Source organism: Sapajus apella, unplaced genomic scaffold (genome assembly GCF_009761245.1).
Source record: "Sapajus apella isolate SASKATOON/1434 unplaced genomic scaffold, GSC_monkey_1.0 scaffold28, whole genome shotgun sequence".
In the NCBI taxonomy this organism is placed as follows: Eukaryota; Metazoa; Chordata; class Mammalia; order Primates; family Cebidae; genus Sapajus; species Sapajus apella.
In genome coordinates this window covers 16,658,207-16,679,132 of record NW_022436968.1, presented here as the reverse complement: position 1 = coordinate 16,679,132, position 20,926 = coordinate 16,658,207, and the positions used below count along the sequence as shown (strand labels likewise).

The 20,926-nt window shown below is 41.4% G+C and overlaps 1 protein-coding gene across 3 annotated transcripts in view; it reads left to right on the top strand.

The window, feature by feature from the left end:
- Nucleotides 1–20,926, top strand: part of OSBPL6 (oxysterol binding protein like 6) — a 206,058-nt gene that overhangs the window by 18,174 nt on the left and 166,958 nt on the right. Inside the window, exon 1 of one of the 3 annotated variants that reach the window (XM_032292815.1) lies at nucleotides 16,887–17,061. The exons of the other annotated variants lie outside the window; for them this stretch is intronic. The gene's annotated coding sequence lies outside the window, so the exon portion shown is untranslated. Of the gene's footprint in view, nucleotides 1–16,886; nucleotides 17,062–20,926 lie in introns of those variants that run through there. 3 annotated transcript variants of the gene reach the window in all.

Sequence of the window (20,926 nt, the reverse complement as noted above, 5' to 3'; positions counted from 1 at the left end):
TCCTGTGAGGAAGCCTACCCTCATTACAAATAGTAGTATCCTGAGGTTTTCCTGTTGAACTGGGCAGATTTCACAGAGATCTCACAAGCTTTTGCCTGAAGTCTGCAGGCCTGGGCACCATTAAGAGAAACAAAAAACTACTAAATAACTTAAAATGCTTTCCAAGACATGGTGCCTTTTCCCCCGCTTTTCTCTCTTTCCATATTATAGCCATAGGTACTCTGAAAAGTAAGACCTTATTAAAAATAAAGACTTTAACTAATTTTTTTTTTGAGACAGGGTCTTATTCTGTCACTGAGGTTGGAGTGTAGTGACGCCATCTTGGCTCACTGCAACCTCTGTCTCCCAGGTTCAAGCGATTCTTCTGCCTCAGCTTCCTGAGTAGCTGGGATTACAGGTGCCTGCCACCATGCCCAGCTAACTTTTTTGTTTTTATTATTTTTTAGTAAAGATGGGGTTTCACCATGCTGGTCATGCTGGTCTTGAACTCCTGACCTCAAGTGATCCTCCTGCCTGGGCCTCCCAAAGTGCTAGGATTACAGGCAGGAGCCACTACACCTGACCTATAAGTAAACTGACAGTTAGAAAAAATCCAGCAAACACTTTCTTTCTTTTTCTTTCTTTCTTTCTTTCTTTTTTTTTTTCTTTTTTTTTTTTTTTTTTGAGAGGGAGTTTCACTTTTGTTGCCCAGGCTGGAGTGCAGTGGCATGATCTCAGCTCACCACTATCTCTGCCTCCTGGGTTCAGGTAATTCTCCTGCCTCAGCCTCCTGAGTAGCTGGAATTATAGGCATACACCACCATGCCCGGCTAATTTTGTATTTTTAGTAGAGATGGGATTTCTCCATGTTGGTCAGGCAGGTCTTGAACTCCTGACCTCAGGTGATCTATCTGCCTCGACCTCGCCAAGTACTGGGATTACAGGTGTGAGCCACCGCGCCTGGCCCCATCAAAGGCTTTCAAACTGAACTTCCCCTGCAATTAGAACACCTTAGTATTTTACTGTTAGATGATTCAACCTAACGATATTATTTGATGGCCTTTGGGGTTTGGTTATCAGTTTAGGAAGGTAAATGTAGATACAACATGCCTTATATACAATGGACATAAAAATGACCCCTTTCGGCTGGGCGAGTTGGCTCACAACAGTAATTCTAGCACTTTGGAAGGCCGAGGTGGGCAAATCACTTGAGGTCAGGAGTTCAAGACCAGCCTGGCCAACATGGCAAAACCCTGCCTCCACTGAACATACAAAAAATAAGCCGGGTGTGGAGGCACATGCCTGTAATTCCAGCTACTTGGGAGGCTGAGGCAGGAGAATTGCTTGAACACGGAGGCAGAGGTTGCAGTGAGCTGAGATAGCGCCACTGCATTCCAGCCTGGGCGACAGAGTAAGATAATGTCCCCCCCCCAAAAAAAATGACACCTCTCTCCTCTCTCTGTCTCCTTCTCTCTCTCTCTCTCTCCCCTAGAATGGCTCAGAGGCTGTGGCAAGGACAGGGGTAGAGGGTTGTTTAAAGCCAAGCTACTCACTCTTGCCTTTGTATCTTGCTGTATTCGTGTAGGGCATGAATTTATACTACATGGATAGGGCAAGATATAAAATCAAGGCTGGGTGCAATGGTTCACGTCTGTAATCCCAACACTTTGGGATGCCAAGACAAGAGCATCAGAAGTTCGAGACCAGCCTTGGCAACACGGCAAGACCCTGTCTCTAAAAAAATAAAAAACTTAGCTATGTGTGGTGGTGTGCGCCTGTAGTCCCAGCTCCTCGAGAGGCCAAGGCAGGATTGTTTCACGAGTTTGAGGCTGCGGTGAGCTATGATTGCACTACCACAATCCAGCCTGGGCCACAGAGTAAGATCCTATCTCAAAAACAAACAAAAACCCAAATAAGTCGAGGAGGTCCTGAACCACCTGATTAATCCTAAGATCCCTGTATACAAATACGTGAGCAGCTGCCTTTCAATATGGTTTCAGAGACTGGATAACCTCATGTTTTGGGGCCTAAGGGGATGGTCTTTGATTAATAGCAGACTGCGCCTAGGGCTCAGCTCTCCGGCTGTCCCAGCCCCAAGACCCTCGGTCTCCTCAGGGCTCCTGCCAGAGCAAGATTGCTTCCGGCACTTGCTGCTTATTTCCTGATCTCAGCCATTTGGATAGGGATGCCCTACCCTCTATCTCTGCAGCCCTGCCAGAGCTTGAGTCTCTACCTGACCCCACTCTGAAGCACCCATTACATCTTCATCTTTGCTTTTTGATCTCTCAGGTGTCAGCCACTGGCCCCAGCCCCCCATGCTGCCCTACCATTACCCTCTGCCCAGATTCCCAGCTGGAAGCCACATGAGCTCTTTCCCTTCTCCTTGGAGGAGTGGTATCTTCAGTTGTAATCCGCTGTGTTTTCTTCATTAAAGCATCGTTATAAGTGGTGGTTAGGAACTCTATCTCCGTTATGGCTTCCCACATGGCCTGGACTCCACCAATTATAACACATTTTAAAGGAATAATATATGTTTTGATTTCCAGGTCATAGATTTGAAAAAGCAACTTTTTCGCATAGGTTTCATTGGGAAGTCGGGGGCTGCCTTGCAATATCATGCAAGGGAGGACAAATGTCATCATCAAATATTCATTAAGCTCCCACTTGTGCCTCGTGCTGTTGTGCCTGCTGAGTCTGTGAGGCCTCTGCGGGGCCTGTTTTTATAAACTGTAATAAGGCTGCCTTACAAATTGCCCTCTGAACCTCAGCCCACTGTAGAGGTTTTTCTGACAGATCCTGTCTCATGCTAATGGAGAAGATTAAAGCAAGAAGTGTTCCTAATCTGAAAAAGTGCAATTGTAATTTAAATGTGTCCTTTCCTGGAGCCCAAATTCTTTGAGTCACTGAGCCGGCACTAATTTGTGTGATTCTTTCGGGGGCAAGGGCACTCTTCTTAGAGTTTTTTTTTTTTTTTTTTAAATTAGTACTTCCTATTGCTTCAGTGTTTTAAGTGAGACATTCTTAGAATAATGTGACACATAGTGATTTTTGAAAGATTGAAGCAGTGTGTTCTGAGGTGAGCCTTACAATTAATTGCCTGAGTTGGCTCTAATTATACATAAAGAGCCAAGCTATTAGTGTTAAGAAGTGACTTCAGAAAGTACAGTTGGTCCCAAAGACCGAATAGCTACTGCAAACAGTAATCAGTGAGGTGATATCTATTGTATGAAAACCCCCTTAGCTGGAAATTACTTGTGTTCATTCAAACTGGGTTTTCCCCTTACACTTGGTTATTTCCTTTTCAGTGAAAGTATGCAACTTTTTAAATGCAGAGGCTAAAACTAAAATAACTCATAGAAAATATTTTTGTGTAAACAAGTGTGCCCTGTGTGAACGCGGACCCTCTTGATTGCTCGTCTTTAGACACTTTTGGAAGATCTTCTTCCACCCACCTAAAATGTCAGTGCTTCCAGGGATTTATCCTAGGTCTTCTCACTCCATACTCCCTCCCGGCTTGACGCATCAAGTTCTGAGTCTCTGCTAGCAAATTCCAAATTTATTTATCTGGGCCACGTCCCTTCTGAACTCAAGAGGCACATCTTCATATGGTTATCTTACAGGAATTGCAAACTTGTGCATGCCCAAAACAGAACCGTGAACCGTGGTTGTCCCTCCCAAATCTGCCCTCTCCCACCCTGTCCCGGCTCTTCCGCTTGGGAGATCTGGGAGATGAACTTACACTAAACTCCGTGTCTTGTTGATTCTACCACTAACCACGTTTCTCCATCCTTATCACCCTGCCCTTTTTCATGCCCTTATTGTCTCCCTCCTAGACTGTAGCAAAAGCCTTCTAACTGGTCTGCCCCAATCCAGTTTGCCTCCTTCCAAACTATACACTTGCTAGAATTTTTCTTTTTTAGATGGAGTCTTGCTCTGTCACCCAGGCTGGAGTGCAGTGGTGTGATCTCAGCAAACTGCAAACTCTGCCTCTTGGGTTCAAGCAATTCTCTGCCTCAGCCTCCCGAGTAGCTGGGATTATAGGTGCCTGCCATCATGCCCGGCTAATTTTTGTACTTTTAGTAGAGACAGGGTTTCACCATGTTGGCCAGGCTGATCTTGAACTCCTGATCTTGTGATCCACCAGCCTCGCCCTCCCAAAGTGCTGGGATTATAGACGTGAGCAACCACACCCAGCGCTAGAAAAGTATTAAAGCACAATTCTGATCATGTCATTATGTGATTAAACATGTGCAATTGCTGTCAGTTAAACATCATTGTCTTTTATTTGTGTGGCTTTAATCTTATATGTTCCCCATTTGTAATTTACAACAGCCGAGACTGACTGGTCATCTTTTAGGTGCTTGAATTCATGTGGATGGTTTTCTGTAGAGGCCTTTTCACAAGTGTCTTCTATGCCTGGACTGCTCTTCCTCCTGTCCTCTGCCTGGCTACTGCCTGCTTGCTCTTCTCATCTTAGCTTCAGTGTCATTCCTCGGTGACATTTCCAAAAGCCCTCCCCAGTTGGTTAGTCCCCTACTAAATATGCCAACAGCATCCTGTATTTCCTAGCACTCATTATAATTATAATTAATCAAGTATTTGTATAATTACTGGTTTGATGACTGATTTTCCCACTCTCCTATAAACTCCCTGAGAGCAGGGACCATGCCTGTCTGGCACCCCATTTTCTCCCCAGCCCTTTTCATCACAAATATTTGCCAACTGAATGTGTAATGAATGCAGTTGGACAGAAGCTGTGGCATATGTTATGTGTATTTGAACTTATGTTTGAATACAGGGTATCTAATGTTCTAGGAGGTTGACTACTTCCCACTCCAAAATGAGGCAATCCTGTGAAGGCCTTATTTAGATCTTGTTAACTGTTCAGCTGTTACATCCTCTTTCCCCTTTTATTTTGGAAGTAGATTGTATTGGTCAAGAGTTCTGCCAGAGAAATGCAGCCAAGAGAAGATAAAAGATTTATTGCACAAATTGGCTTACTCATTTGTAGGGGCTGGCTAGACAAGTACAAAATCAATCCATAGGACAGGCTATCTAAACAAACAGGCTGGAATTCTCTGGCACAGCATGGGGCTGCTGTTCACAGGTGGAATTTCTTCAGAAGAACTCACCTCTGCCCTTAAGGCTTCAACTGATTCAATCAGTTCACCTATAATCTCCTTCACTTAAAGTCAACTGATTGTGGACTTTAATCACATCTACAAAATACCTTCACATGGAACCAGGCACAGTGGCTCATGCCGGTAATCCCAGCTACTTGGGAGGCTGAGGCAGGAGGATCACTTGAGCTCAAGAGTTTGAGACCAGCCTAGGCAACACAGTGAGATCCTGTCTCTTAGAAAAAAAAAATTTCTTTTTAAATCAGCTAGGTGTGGTGGCACGTGACTGTAGTTCCAGTTACTCAAGAGGCTGAGGCAGGAGAATTGCTTGAGCCCAGGAGATTGAGGCTGCTGTGAGCTATGATCATACCACTGTATCTAGCCTGGGCAACAGAACATGACCCTGTCTCTAAACGAACAAAAACCTTTACAGCAATGCCTGGGTTAGTGTTTGGTCTAATAACTAGAATGTAGCCACATAAAATTGACCATCCAGTAAGTCTTTGATGGAAAAGTACTGGTTTAAAAGCAAAATTAACCTTAAAAAAAAAAAAAAAGAAACAAAAAAACGTTGCCACTTCTGGGATTGGGAATGATAATGAAATGTTTTATTCAGTGGGTTTCTTATTAGCTATGAGCTATGGAAGTAATGGTTATATAAAAGAAATTTTTACCTATTCTTTTGATGTATGCCTCTGCTATCCAAAACAAATGTGTGACTACTTCAAATGTGACTCAGTAATACAACTCTGGGAAAATGGCCCTTTTCTGTGTGGTGTTTCTAATAAGTGAACAACTGTGTATTCTGCCACAAGTGCCTTTTTGTTTGTTAGCACAGCAAACATTTACTGAGCTCAGAGCAGGGCAATGGAGATGAGGCTGAATGCCCCCCTAAATTTCAAGGCGCTGCATTGTATTGTGGTAGACAAATAAATAAAACAATTGCAGTCCCAGAGTTCTTCAAGGTTGGAATATAGACTGCAAGAGAGACATAGTTTGATGCCAGAGCTTCGGGACCCAGCTTTATTCTGCAGAGAGAGAAAAGCCCTTCCTGTGATTTAGGGAAAGGAATCTGGTGAAGTGAGGGAAGGAAAGAGTGTTAATGGCAGGAGTTGGAGCTGAAACTTTGGTAGCAGTATTGAAAAAAAGAGGCTAGGTTCGAGCACTAGCAGAGTTTTATCAACTGAGGGGATGACTTTGAGGTTACCAGTAATGGAGGTGTATTGGAGGAAAAATGAACATTCAGGTTCTGGGGCAGGTAAAGGGGACAAAAGGTAAGAGTTGCTACATATTTTGCAAATACACTGGGTCTGGTGTGTGACACACACACAATTTCATTTATTGGTTTGGAGGCCGGTGTTATTTCTAGCCTGAGTGCAATCACCTAAGGAGGGTCTTGAACCAAGGGAGAAGTTTGAGGAAGGTCTTAACTTACTCATTTGAGGGGGCTGGCTAGGCAAGTACAAAAGCAATCCATAGGACCTTGGTACTGAAGGTTCTTTTTTAGGTCTTTGATCTCTTTATAAAGGGTAGTATAGATATGCCACTTTAAATGTTACTTGACAGTTGATTCTAAGAGGATATCTGTTTATAATTAAATGTTGGTTAGTAGATACTGGAAAGGGGAAAAAAAAGGATTGCATTTATGAATGATTATTTCTGTGTTGTCTTATAACTCCCAAAGCAAATTGAGAAAGCAGAGGTTTTTGGCCCTAAATATACCTCTTGGTAAATGAAATCATATTCACTCAATTTACTTTTTAAAACAGCAAGTATAAAAGACTCTCACTGACCATATCTGGGAAAACTAGAGTGTCAAAATAAATGAGAGTATCAGATTGTAAGTCATTAAATGAAATAGGATTCAATGAGTCTGTACTGATAAATAAATAAATGGAGATGAGAGGAAGCTCTTCTTTTATTGGTTGAGAATGCTGACCAATGAATGTTGGAGGAATTTAGGAACTAGAAAAATCACAATTTGGCAAACGTAGTGATGGTTGATTAAGGCAGGAATTGTTAAGGGATACTAAGTTTGGTGGATGCTAAGAATGGAGGCTTGAGAAACAGGATATTGGCTAGTCTCACTGTGTTTCTTTACAATGTACCTATCAATTACGAAGAGGAAAATGATGACTTTATGGTTTTTGGGGGTCTTCCTGCCAAGAATGCATGACCTGAGTTTGGTTATGAGGAGGCATCAGATGGACTCAGATTGAGGATGACCTGAGTCATCTGAGAGAATAAAATGAACTGTCAAGAATGCCGGGTGTGGTGGCTCATGCCTATAATCCCAGCACTTTGGGATGCTGAGGTGGGTGAATCACCTGAGGTCGGGAGTTGGAGACCAGCCTGACCAACATGGAGAAACCCATCTTGACTAAAAATACAAAATCAGCTGGGCGTGGTGGTGGCGCATGCCTGTATTTCCAGCTACTCAGGAGGTTGAGGGAGGAGAATTGCTTGAACCCAGGAGGCAGAGGTTGCAGTGAGCTGAGATCGCACCATTGCACTCCAGCCTGGGCAACAAGAGTGAAACTCCATCTCAAAAAACAAAAACAAAAAAAACTCCTGTCATGAATAAGAGACAAGGAAAGACCGAAGAACTACTCCACACTGAAGGAGATTGGATGACTAAATGTAATGCATGATCCCAAATTGGATCCTGGGCTTGGAAGGGGAAAGAGCCATTGCTAGGACAAGTTGAATGGCATTAGTGAATTAGACAGTAATATTCTATCAGCATTCAGTCACTGATTGAGCTAGCCAGATGATTATTATATAAGAGAGTGCCCTTGTTTTGGGAAATACATACTGGAATATACAGGAGTGAAGGGGCATCATATCCACAATTTATTCTCAAATGATTCAGAAAGTGCTGAAGACTAAATAGTCCCATGTCTAGGTGAAAGGGAATGAAGAGCGTGAGTTCTTTGTACTGTTCATGCAACTTATTATTTTTAAAGGTGATGAAACTCAAGGAAGAACCAAGGAACTGTTTTGGATTGCAGGAAACTGAGAGACATAACAAATACTATGAATGATCCTGGACTGAATCCTTTTGCTACAAAAGAAATCATTGGGATGGTTAAGCAGCTACGTTGTCTGGTGTGTATAATTGATGATACGTTGTCACACACCAGGAAAATTTAGGTCACAGACACAGTTCAGGAGTGGAGGTTTAATAGGTGGAAGAAGAGGGAAAGAGAAACAGCTCTCTCTGTAGAGAAAGGGGTCTCCCAGCAGAAAGGACCGGCTGGTGGTGAATGTGCCTGGTTTTATAGTCAGGTTTGAGGAGGCAGTGTCTGACTTACATAAGAGTCACAGATTGGTTCAATCAGGTATGATGTTTACATAGTGTTTATTATGCAAATGGGATTTCCAGCTGATCTCTGGCATCTTGTTTGCTTCTTACTGTACATGTGACTGACAAAAAGAAGGGAAGATGGAACTGCCATCTTGAACATGATTGGCACAACTGCTGGCATCTGTGTCTGCAGCTTGATTTTATAAGCTGCTCTTTGTTAGAAAGGGAAATAATTTGGGGCTGCTTTTTATTAAAAGGAAAATGTTATGGAGGGCTTCCATATCCTCACTATCTGCCCGAGTAATTTCTTCCTAACTTCTGTATCGGTGGTTGGCAGAGTTTCAATAGGGTTTTTGAGTAAAGTAGATATGGACATTCTTTGTACTATTCTGACAGTTTATCTATAAGCTTGAAATTGTTTTAAAATAAATTTTTAAGGTTTCAAGTACTTTTCCTGAAATCCAAAAGAGTTTTAATTTTCTTTTTCTTTGACCATAATGGGATAGAATTTGTTTCTGCTATAAAAGGCCAACCAGACTGTGCTTTTAAAAATGATGTTGGAAGGTGTTAAAGATTTTATTTTTAACATCTTAATAAAGTAGGAAATGCCTACGTGATCCATCTATAGAGAAGCCAGCCTCTTGACTCTTTGTCCTCAGATGTAAATTCAGGATAACAGTTTCTGCCTGGCCTCTCTTATTGGGGTGAGTCCTTCTTAGGGCAAGCAGAGATAAATCTGTAAGCATTATTATTATTATTTAAAAAGAGAGAATGCTATAGAAATGTCAGCTATCCTTGACAAAATGCTCTTCTATTAATAGAGGTATTCTGGTTTGGTAATCAAAACGGCTTTCCCCTTGTTTGTTTCTCAAACATGTCCTCACCACCTTTTCCATGATTCTCTCTCAACTTCTTCCTCTTTTACTGACTTTTTTCTCTCCCCTCTCTTTTATCTCCTCTCCTTTTTTTTTTTTTTTTTTTAATTTTTAATTTTTGGATAGAGTCTTGCTCTGTCGCCCAGGCTGAAGGGCAGTGGCATGATCTCTGCCCCCTGCAACTTCTGCCTCCCAGGTTAAAGTGATTTTCCTGCCTCAGCCTCTCGAGTAGCTGAGAATACAGATGTGTGCCACCACATCCTGAATTTTTTTATTTTTTATTTTTAGTAGAGATGGGGTTTTGCCACATTTACCAGGCTGGTCTCGAACTTCTGACCTCAAATGATCTGCCCATCTGCCCATCTGCCCGCCTCGGCCTCCCAAAATGCCGGGCTTACAGATGCGAGCCGCTGCACCCAGCTTATCCCTCTCCTTTTTATTAGACCTGAATTTTTCCCTCTTGTACGTAATTCTTTGCTTATGTTTTTTTATTCTCTCCACCTCTGACTCTTCTCTCTTTGACAGTTTTGTTTCCCTACTTACCCGCTTTGGCTTGATTCCCTTTTGTTTATAGCCTGAAGGATTCTAAATATAATGCTTTTTGTCCAATTTGCCTTTATTCAAGAGCAAAGCCAGTATGAAATAGACTCTTAGCAATAGATTATTAAAAAAAAAAAAAAAAAAAAAAAAAATGGAGTTATATTAAAGATACCATTTAATGAATGCTTACCGTGGGCCAAGAATTGTGTTGGCTGAATCATCTGTAGTCAGATTTAATCCACACAACAACATTTTGGAGTAGGTATTTTTATCCCCATTTTAGAAAATAGGAAGTGGAAGCACAGAAGTAGAACAGCTTACCGAAAATAAAAATGGTAGGTGGCAAAGACAACTTTCCATATCCCAAGGTGATTTCAAACCCTGTGGTGCTTTAACCCTATCTAGCCTAAGGGTATTAATTCCATAATGATTGGGTTCTAAAGATAGTGCCCTAGGGGTCAAGGGTGTCATTTACATGGGAATCAATGAGGAAGCAGAGAAAGTGAGTTTTGCAGCACTTATTAGGCTAGGATGTGGGGGAGGGAAGCTGAAATAGGTGTCAGCCTCCGAATGTCTGATTCTTGGCAAGTAATTATTTGCAATCAATCAGTGCATGTTGCTCCTGAAAACCATTCCATTGGACCCCTTTCCAGCAAGATTCTACTTTTGGAGTGTAACAGCAACTAATTACGTGCTGTTAAATCCAAGACCCATTTTATATTCAGAGGTTCCAGTGGTAAACCTCACATGTCAGGAGCAATTAGTGACACTGTGGCATGTCATCTTCAGTGTGCTGAACTGTGGACAATAAATCCTAGCAGGCTGGAGAGGTTAAAGTAACCATGTTCACCATCATCCCCACTGCCTTCTGAGCAATGCTATTTCCAGGCAACAGGTTCAGGATGTCCTCCTAAGTGGTGGTCTGAAGATCTCAGAAACATATGATTAATTCTGAAGTTTTGAGTGCTCAGGAAAGAGGCTGGAGATATCACAGAGGATGACGTCATGCTGTAGGTCTAAAAGCTGACAATGTAGGTGTCTGTTCCCATGTAGTTCAAATGTAGTAACTACTATATGCTGATAGAATCTGGGGCATACACATAACAAATGCTAGAACTTGGCTTTAGACACCAAGTTCCATTTTGCCCATCAACTACGTTGGATTAATTGGAATTATACCCTCCACCCCTCCCCCCCTTTTTTAGTTAAAAAATGAACAATCTTTTTTTTTTTTTTTTTTTTTTTTGAGGCAGGGTCTTATCTGTCACCTAAGCTGGAGTGCAGTGGGGTGATCTCGGCTCACTGTAACCTCTACCTCCCGGGTTCAAGTGATCCTTCCACCTCAGTCTCCCTAGTAGCTGGAACTACAGATGTGCACCACCATGCCCAGCTCATTTTTTTTTTTTTTTTTTTTGTATTTTTTGTAGACACAGGGTCTCGCCATGTTGCCCAGGCTGATCTTGAACTCCTGGGCTCAAGCAACCCGCCTGCCTCAGCCTCCCAAAGTGCTGGGATTTCAGGAGTGAGCCACTGTTCCTCGCCAAAAAAATGAACAGTGTTTTTATTGGAATTTAAATCTTTGTTTATATGTATCTCATAGTACACGCCCTTATTCAATTTCATAGAAAAAAAATGCAGAAGCTCAAATATGTCTTTCTTTCCTTCCTTCCTTCTTTTCTTTCTTTTTTTGAGACAGAGCTTCTCTCTTGTTGCCCAGGCTGGAGTGCAATGGCATGACCTTGGCTCACCGCAAGCTCCGCCTCCCAGGTTCAAGCGATTCTCCTGCCTCAGCCTCTCAAGCAGCTGGGATTACAGGCATATGCCACCACACCTGGCTAATTTTGTATTTTTAGTTGAGACAGGGTTTCTCCATGTTGGGTCAGGCTGGTCTTGAAATCCCGACCTTAGATAATCCACCTACCTTGGCCTCCCAAAGTGCTGGGATTACAGGCATGAGCCACTGCACCTGGCCTGAAATGTATTTTTCTGTTGAAAGTAAAATGTGTTGTTGCAGCAGCAGCATCAGCTGAGTTGTCTGTGCAGCCATACTCCATTGCTTATGGTTCTGCCTCTGTTGCTGACATCAGGTTGATCTCCTAAAGGGGGCTTTTCTCGTTGATTTTGGGTTTTTAGGATGTTGCTGAGATGCTGCATGGAAATATGCAGTAACAGGATGTTGCTGGAGTGTGGCTGAGCAGTGATAGCATCTGAAAAAAATTGCTCTCCTGGGAGAACTGGGCTGTGTCCATTAAGCCAGGATCCGCCCAGAGTGCCAGCATTATGATGGGCTTAGCTCAGAGGTAATTGACTCTTCAGCCCATTGAGGCAGCTCAAGGGCTCTCTGAGGTAAAGACGCTCTTTGTTTCCCCCTCTATTCTGGGGCTTGGCTATTTCAGCTAGACTGTTCCTATCAAATGTGAATTCCAACCACCAAAAACAGTCTGTGGCAATCTTGATTGTGTGCAGTTTAGACATGGTCAGAGAGAGAGACAGAAAGAATAAGAAAAAAAGAGAAAGAAATATAAACCGAATAAAAATAAAGAATTTGAGAGAAGTTATTTAAATTTGGGTGACACAGGTTATTGTCGAGTATTTAGTGTAGGATAGAAACATCACTAGGAAACTAATAAGCAGGTAATACTAGCTGAAAAAATGCATTGTAAAGGTATTATACAGCTCTTTAATACGTGACTGGGTCATTATTGAGTGAAACTGAAGACTCTGAAAGGGTAGATGAAGCTATGAGCATGGTTTATTGGAAATGTATGTTAAGTTCTAAGATGATTATTTGATCAGAAATCTTTGTTGATTGTGTATGTGTTCTACATTTTTCACTGGCTTTTTTTTTTTTTTTTTTAGAAAAGGCTTTGCTCTTTCACCCAGGCTGGAGTGCAATGGCATGATCTCGGCTCACTGCAACCTCCGCCTTCTGGGTTCAAGCGATTCTCCTGCCTCAGCCTCCCCAGCAGCTGGGATTACAGGCATGCACTACCACGTCTGGCTAATTTTTTGTAGAGATGGGTTTCACCATGTTGGCCAGGCTTGTCTCAAACTCCTGACTTCAGGTGATCCACCCGTGCTGGCCTCCCAAAGTGCTGGGATTACAGGTGTGAGCCACGGTGACCGACCAGATTCACTGGCCTTTTTCAGGTAATAAACTTCTAAATATTCCCACAATGATTTAGCTGATCATCAGTAAGCACTGTCTATCAGCCAAATACAGTCTATTCTTACAGAGATGAGGATTGATTTTGCAAACATGTGGCTTTGGTCAGTGAGTGATACTTAAGGATAATTGACTCAGTCAACCAGCCATGTTTTGGGGAGGAGGGAGGAGGGCTGGTTTCACAATCAATACATGAAGTAGCATGTTTTAGATACTTTTACCTGGAAGACAGGTATAAATTGATGACTTCACTTGCCTGAGTTCAGATCTGTACTGTGAAGTGACCTGTCACAGGCATAGCATTTATATTCTCTCCACTGGAGTAAATCACCAGGGAGTGCTGTATTTCGCATCCCATGTCCTCTGCCACGCTACCAACTTTTCTCTCTTTTTCTATGTTATGCATTGGGAATGGAGAGGAATGAAGGCAGTCATCTAATAGAGTCACCTTTATGGAGACTGTAAGCAGTGATAGTTTGCAGCATGTTCTCCTCTAGTCCCAGGAAATTCTGATTCTGTGGTTGTCATGGAGCAACCCTAGGCTGCAGCCTTCCTGGCCACCAGCCTGGTTTACAGAAATTGATGCTGGTGATGTCATTTTAATCCTTGATTCATCCATCTACCTAAAAGCCATAGATGTCCATAAGCCTTCTATATTCCAATTTGCAGAGATTCGGATATTACAGAGAGATTTTATAATCTTGGCCCAAAGCACAAAGGTTTGCTGATAAAATAAAACAGAATCTTGGTATGCATGAAAATCAATTGCAATTTCTTTTAACATTTGAAAAGCAAATGTTGTTATAAGAAGTAATATTTGTACAGGGCAGAGAAAAATAAGATAGACCCTCCTCCAAGAAATAAAAATTACCTATAAATAACCTCACTATCCAGAAATAGATAATATTTGGTGTTAAATACTCAGATTTTCTTCTCTAATATTTATATTTCTGTAAATCATTTATTATATTTACTTTTCACAAAAATAGTCATGCCTCACATGTTGCTTTATAAACCTCTCCCATCCCCAGTGCTTCCAAGTTGGTAGTTCTATATTTGTCATTGTTTATAATGGCTGCAGAGATGTGGTGGACACATAGGTTGTGTCCTATTTTTGTTGTTGTTGCAATAAGCAACACTGTGATGAACATCTCTGTACACAGGAGTATGCACTTGCTTGACTTTGTGCTTACAATAACTTCTTAAAGATGTTGAAGCCTTGTAAGACTTGTTACTAGTTCACTCTAGAAGCTTACTCTGATTTTCTATCAACCTGTTATATGAAAAGTGATTTCACATTGTCTTAAATTGCATCTCTATTTTTCAGACTGAACATTTTTCAGTATGGTGTTGGCCATTTGAATTTTGTGGTTAAATGGACTCCTTTGTGTTTTTCCTATTTTTCTTTAGAGATGTTCCTGTTTTGGCTTATTGTTTTGTGACAGCACAATGTATTAGAGACATGGATTTCTTGTCTGCCTATTGTAGGTGTTTTCTCCCCTGGATTCAAATCTTGACTGAGATTTAGTCAAATGTAATGTTAGTTAAGCGCATATGGGTAGATTTTTCGATATTGGCTTTTGCTATTAAATACTTTTTACAATTAAGGAAATTGTAAAAAGTAAAAGGATGTGGAGTGACGTTTTCCAGGCCCTTCACTTTGTTCCTTGCCTTGGGGCAGAACTGTTTTTAAAACCTTTGAGAAAACTGAGTATTTAGTGTTTATACCGGCTGAGTGATTGGATTCCATTTGGTTGGTTTTTAAAGTGTTCTTTTTAATGATTTTAACACACTCACCTATTGTTACTCATTCTCAAATCTGGTATCTTTGGCTTTTTGAAACAGCTTTGAGTGGGTCCTTATGGCCTTGGGAATCTGACAATTTTATGATTATGCAAATGTTATTGAGCTCTTCTTGATGGATGTTTTTCTGAGCCTTTGGCTGACTGCACAGAGACTTTGCCTTTAACTGTCACAGGCTAGTGTGACCTTCACACCAGGCCAAGGAAAACACACTTGCCAGTCATCTTAGGACTATTTGGATTGGTTGCCTGGGCAACCTTACTGGCTTCTAATCAGATGCCTCAAGGATAGCCCAATTCCCAGTAGGAACGTCACATCTGAAGCGAGGATCTCTGTCCTTGGAGAAGCAGTGATTTTAGGATACTTGGTTAATATTGGGAGAAAGTGAGGTTATGCCATGATCTCACAATGAACCCAGGGAAGGGAGACAATACAGGAAAGGAGGATCAAAAGAGAAGAGATAGAAGAGAGGCAGGAAGGGAAGAGAAGGCTGCATTGAAGCAAATGGTAGGCAATAAATAAGAGCAGATGATTTGTGAATAAGAAAACCATCTATTGCAGAGTGAGCAGAAGTACACCAAAAATGCAGACTGAAAAGTTATGTGTAGAAAAAAATCCATGGCCAATAAATGAATATCTAAGGAGGGAAAAAGAACTTTGGAGACTTCTGAAAATGCAATAAAAGTATTTTTTCTCAACTTAAAACTTGGGGCCTCAATTCCCCTGTATGGCCCATGGAAAAAAAAATTTTTTTTTTTCACTGAAACAGCCTTGCATGTGAATGTGTTTGATCGACTCTTTTTTAAGGAAACAACATTGTCTTCTTCCTGTACTCTCTGTTGTAGCCTGAGTAAATTCTGTGTCCAGAAGCAGAATGACACCATTTGGAATAATAGGACACATTTTTATTTGTTTCTTTCATGAATCAGAACTGTTATAGATTAGAAACTAGTGTAGTTAAAGTCAATTCTGGTCAGGCATGGTGGCTCACCCCTGCAATCCCAGCACTTTGGCCAGCTGAAGTGGGAGGATTGCTTGAGTCCAGGAGTTCAAGACCAGACTGGACAATATAATGAGACCCCATCTCTACAAGATATTTAAAAATTAGCTGAATGTTGTAGCATGCATTTGTAGTCCTAGCTGCCACTCACGAGGTTGAGATGGGAGGATCGCTCAAGCCTGGGAAGCAGAGGCTGCTATGAGCTGAGATTGCACCACTGCACTCCAGACTGAGCAACAGAGCAAGATCCTGTCTGAAAAATAAATAGTTATCTCTCTGTGTCTCCATCTCTCTCTCTCTCTGCATGTGTATGTGTGTTTAGCAAAACACATCTACACAATCTACAGATATGCCAGGGTGGCTGTTATAACAGGTGGCAGTGTTTCAGCTGCTCTAATAAGCTGAATGAATGCAGACGCTAAGAGGCAGAAAGGCATTGTGCAGCCCTGGGATGAAGTCTCTGTGGAGAGCAGTGAGCTGACCACAGAACCCTTGGTCCAATGCCAAAACAATAAAAAAAAAAAAAAAAAAAAAAAAGAAGAAGAAAAGAAAAAAGCCTGTGATTCACTAGTGTGACCTTGGCTAGTGTGATCTTCACATCAGGCCGCAGAAAACACACTGAAGACCCCCTCTTTTAGCATATTTCAGACTGAGTATAAGAGAGATGCAAATTTTACATTAACTGGAACTGGCATACTCAGCACTTTGTAAAATATACTATCCATAAGTATTGGACAGTGAAGATGGTGTCTGGATTTCAGCCCCTTGAGTCTGTTCAGATGTTCTCTAGTGATGGGATTTTGTAGTTTCAGAAAACTGTGGTTTCAGTCAGAGCCCTTGGAGGTAAAGGATGGTGCATTAGTCTGCTTTCACGCTGCTGATAAAGACATACCTGAGACTTTGCAACTTATAAAAGAAAGAGGTTTATTGGGCTTATAGTTCCACGTGGCTGGGGAGGCCTCACAATCATGGCAGAAGGCAAGGAGGAGCAAGTCATGTCTTACACTGCAGGCAAAGAGAGAGCTTGTGCAGAGAAACTCCTCTTGTTAAAGCCATCAGATCTCATGAGACCCATTCACTAGCATGAGAAAGCACAGGAAAGACCTACTTTCACCATTTGGTCATCTCCTACTGGGTCCCTCCCACAACACATGGGAATTAATGGGAGCTACAAGGTGAAATTTGGGTGTGGACACAGAGCCAAACCATATCTGATGGCATATCCTAAAGATTTACCTGAATAATATTTAATGAAGGAATGATTTAAAGAGGTGACGGCAGAGTCCATGGACCCCCCAAAGGAAGGCAAAGCAGCCCGGAGCTAGTAACAAAGGCAACTAATGCCTTTTCTGGGCCAGAAGCAGCAAGGGAGGAAACTGTGTTCCCAGGGCCCACTGAGAGCTCTAGTCATGGAGCAGAAAGTGTAGATACAGCGACAGCCAGGGTAGGGGTAGGCAAGGAGAAGGGGTGGACATAGATACTTCATTTTCTCTGGGTCTCACTTGCTTGCTGGTGCCTTCTGGAAGCCAAAGCCCTCTGGAATCCAGTAGGCAAGGGATGCTGGGTGGTGCAGGTCAGCTTCCTAATGCCCAGAGAAGGCTAGATAATAGGTCTGGGGTGGGGAGGGGCAAATGAATAAGAACCTTCACAGTATGCACATATCTCTGTTCCGTAAGGATCCCCTTGCCCTTTGGAAGCATACGCATTTGGAAAATAAGTTATTAATGAAATAACCCTTTTTATAGGAGCTGGAGACATGCTCACACGTATTTAGAACTTTGGTGTATGTCAGATTTACAGGAAAAGGAGGGACTATTCAGTATATGGAACTGAGAAGAAATGGTTATCTTCAACAGATTCCTACTTTGTACTATATACAAAAAAGTGAGCCTCAGAAGATGCCAGTCACCTTAGGACACAGAAAATAGTTCTGGCGTTATATTACAGAATTGATCAGTCACATTTCCTGCAATGCAGTATTTTACTCTTTCAGGTTTATATGGAAAATAAAATCTGGCACATGTGCATCAAGAAATATGTACGGAAATGTATTTGTCCTGTACATATCAAAAACTTGGGAAAACTCAAATGTCTATGGACAGAAGAGTGGATGGATAAACTGTGGTATAGTCCTCCAATCGGATACATATCAAAATCCAAATGAAGTATAATGAAATAACAGCAACATAGATGAATTTTAGCAATGCAATATTAAATGGAGAAATTCTAAAAATATTACATATAGTGCCCTTTTCTATAAGTTTAAGAGCAACTAAAAGTATAACCCTAGTTTTTAGGAATACATATAAACAAGATGATAGTAGATTAAAAAGGAAAGCAGTATAATGCTGAGTATGGGGTTCAAGACGGTCATTACCTCAGAAAGGGGAGGCAGGAAGACGAGATGGGAGGACCATTTGGATAGATAAGCTATTATCAAAGTTTAATTTTTGTGTTTTCTCTATTGCTATTACAGCATTAAAAATGAAGCATGTGTGAATGAGAGCAGCCTGCATGACCCACATGCGAATGTGTCTCATATCAAAGGTCATGTTTAATTCAATTATGTGCAATTGAAATAGAATACAATAAGAGAAAAAAAAAGACTAGGACAAGTGGAAAAGAAAGAGTAGCATAGAACATTTATACCAGTTGGAAATTATACATTTTGCGTAACAGACAATCAGAATATAGTCTAAGCAGCGCTTACAAAGATATTCCAAACAAAACTGCACGAACAAAACAGAAGGTATCTCTTCCACTTTCTGTCATTCATTTAATAGTCGTCATCCAATAAAAATTTAATCCACATGTCATAATATTAAATTTCCTAATAGCCAAGTTAAAAAGGACAAAGAAACAAATGAAATTAGTTTTGATAGTTTATTTAACCCAATAAATATTATGTTAACATATAATGATATAAAAATTATTAGTGAAATAGTCTACCTTCTTTTTTTCATATTGTCTCCAAAGTCTGATGTGTATTTTACACTTACAGCACATCTGAACTTGGATGCCAAATTTTCATCAGAAATACTTGATCTGTATTTAGATTTCATAAAGTTTAGAGTTGAAAAAGTAGAACTTAGTTCAGTTAATGGAAAACTATATTTACTTATAAGGACATCTAAATACACTTAATTTACCATTAACTGAACTAAGTATTGATGTGTTTAGTCCATTTTCTGTTGCTATAACAGAATACCTGAGACTGGGTAATTTATACAGAAAAGAGGTTTATTTAGTTGATAGGTCTGAAGGTTGGGAAGTCCAAAAATGGGCAGCTACATTGTATGAGGGCCTCAAGCTGCTTCACAGCATGGCAGAAAAGTGTAAGGACATGGGAGCAGATGTGTAAAGGGCAAAACTCAAGGAGTGGCCCTGTCTTAAAATAACCCACTCTAGTGTTAACTAACCCAGTCCCTTGAGAAGGCGACATTAATCCCTCTTAATGACCTAATCACCTCTTACAGGCCCTACCTCCCAACACTGGCACACCAGGCACCAAATCTCCAACATTTGAATTCTAGGACACAGAGGGTAGATAAGAGCCTTGTCTCTGAATTATCTCTAGAATGTGCATGGTGTTTAAATTAATTAAAATGAAATAACATTAAAAATTCAGTTCTCTAGTCTCCCTACCTGCCTTTGAGGTGATCAGTAACCACATTTGGCTAGTGACCGCCATAATGGAAGAGCAGGTCTAGATCATTAGTTAAAAAGGTGTGCTTTGCATTCCCTAAACCTATCTCCAGACCAGCAGCATTAGCATCACCTGGGAACTTGTTAAAAATGCAAATTGTGGGCCGGGCGAGGTGGTTCACTCCTGTAATCCCAACACTTTGGAAGGCCAAGGTGAGTGGATCCTTTGAGCTCAGGAGTTGGTGACTGGCCTCGGCAACATGGCAAAAACCCATCTCTTCGGAACACACAAAAATTAGCTAGGTGTGGTGGTGTGCACCTGTACACCCAGCTATGCGGGAAGCTACAGGGGGAGGACTGTTTGTGTTCAGGAGTTCCAGGCTGCAATAAGTCTCATGATAATGCCACTACACACCAGCCTCGGCTACAGAATGAGACCTTGTCTCAAAAAAAAAAAAAAAAGTGCAAATGGCAATTCAGACACTCTTGAGTGTGGGCCCAGTCATCTGATTTAAACAAGTCCTCCAGGTGATTCTGATGTACATTAAAGTTTGGGAACCACTTGGCCTATCTAGAAATGGACCAACGCTCTATCTTGCAACCTTTTTGCTTGACCGTTACTCATAGTGTTGTCCTCATCTTCAGGGTAGAAGCTGGCTGGCTAGGAGCACTTCTGCATTCTACCCTTAGGAAGGTTGGGTGCTGGGGAGAGGGGACAGATTGGATAAGCAGTTTTCCCTTTTTAAAGGCTGTGACACAACATTGCCCACATCCTTTTGCTCAGCTACCGTTGAATAGAGGTAAATGGCCATACCCTGTGTCTGAGGCTGGAAATTGTAGATTAGCTGGCTGATCATGTGCCAAGTGAAAACCTTTGGAGGTGAGGTGGTGGAGGAAGTTGTTCTGTTTCTGAGAGGAAAAAGCGGAGACTGGATACTGAAGGCAGTTTGCAGTTTCACTGCAATAGATGGGCACAGTTTGATTTATTCTACAACCTAGAGCTTAACCTTGATTTTATTATCTCATAGCCTCTGATCATTACTGGCATACTGGGTTCCTCGGAAAAGTGGAATACATGAAATATGGATGCATATAATACCTGAGGAAGTCTCAAAGGTGCTATGAAATATGTCTAAACTTGAAAGGTGCCAGAGAGAACTTGAGTCACCAAGATCAGCCTCTGACCAACTTCCTTTAATGCACGGTGGTGCATTGTGTGGAAGGCAGAATTTTGCCCTCGGTGTAACTGTTCAAAGGACAAGTTTGATTGTCCTAACCCCACTCTGCAAAGGTAATAACCATTAACATTTTGGTGTGTCTACCTATCTAGATTATAAATATAAAAAAAATGGGATTATGCTTTTGTGTGGCTTTGCAGTCTGCCTTTTGCCTGCACCTTATAGCACAAGTACCTTTTATATCAATAAATATATATCTGATTGTTAACAAATTTCTGTCATGGGACATTTCAATAGCTTTCACTTTCTGATT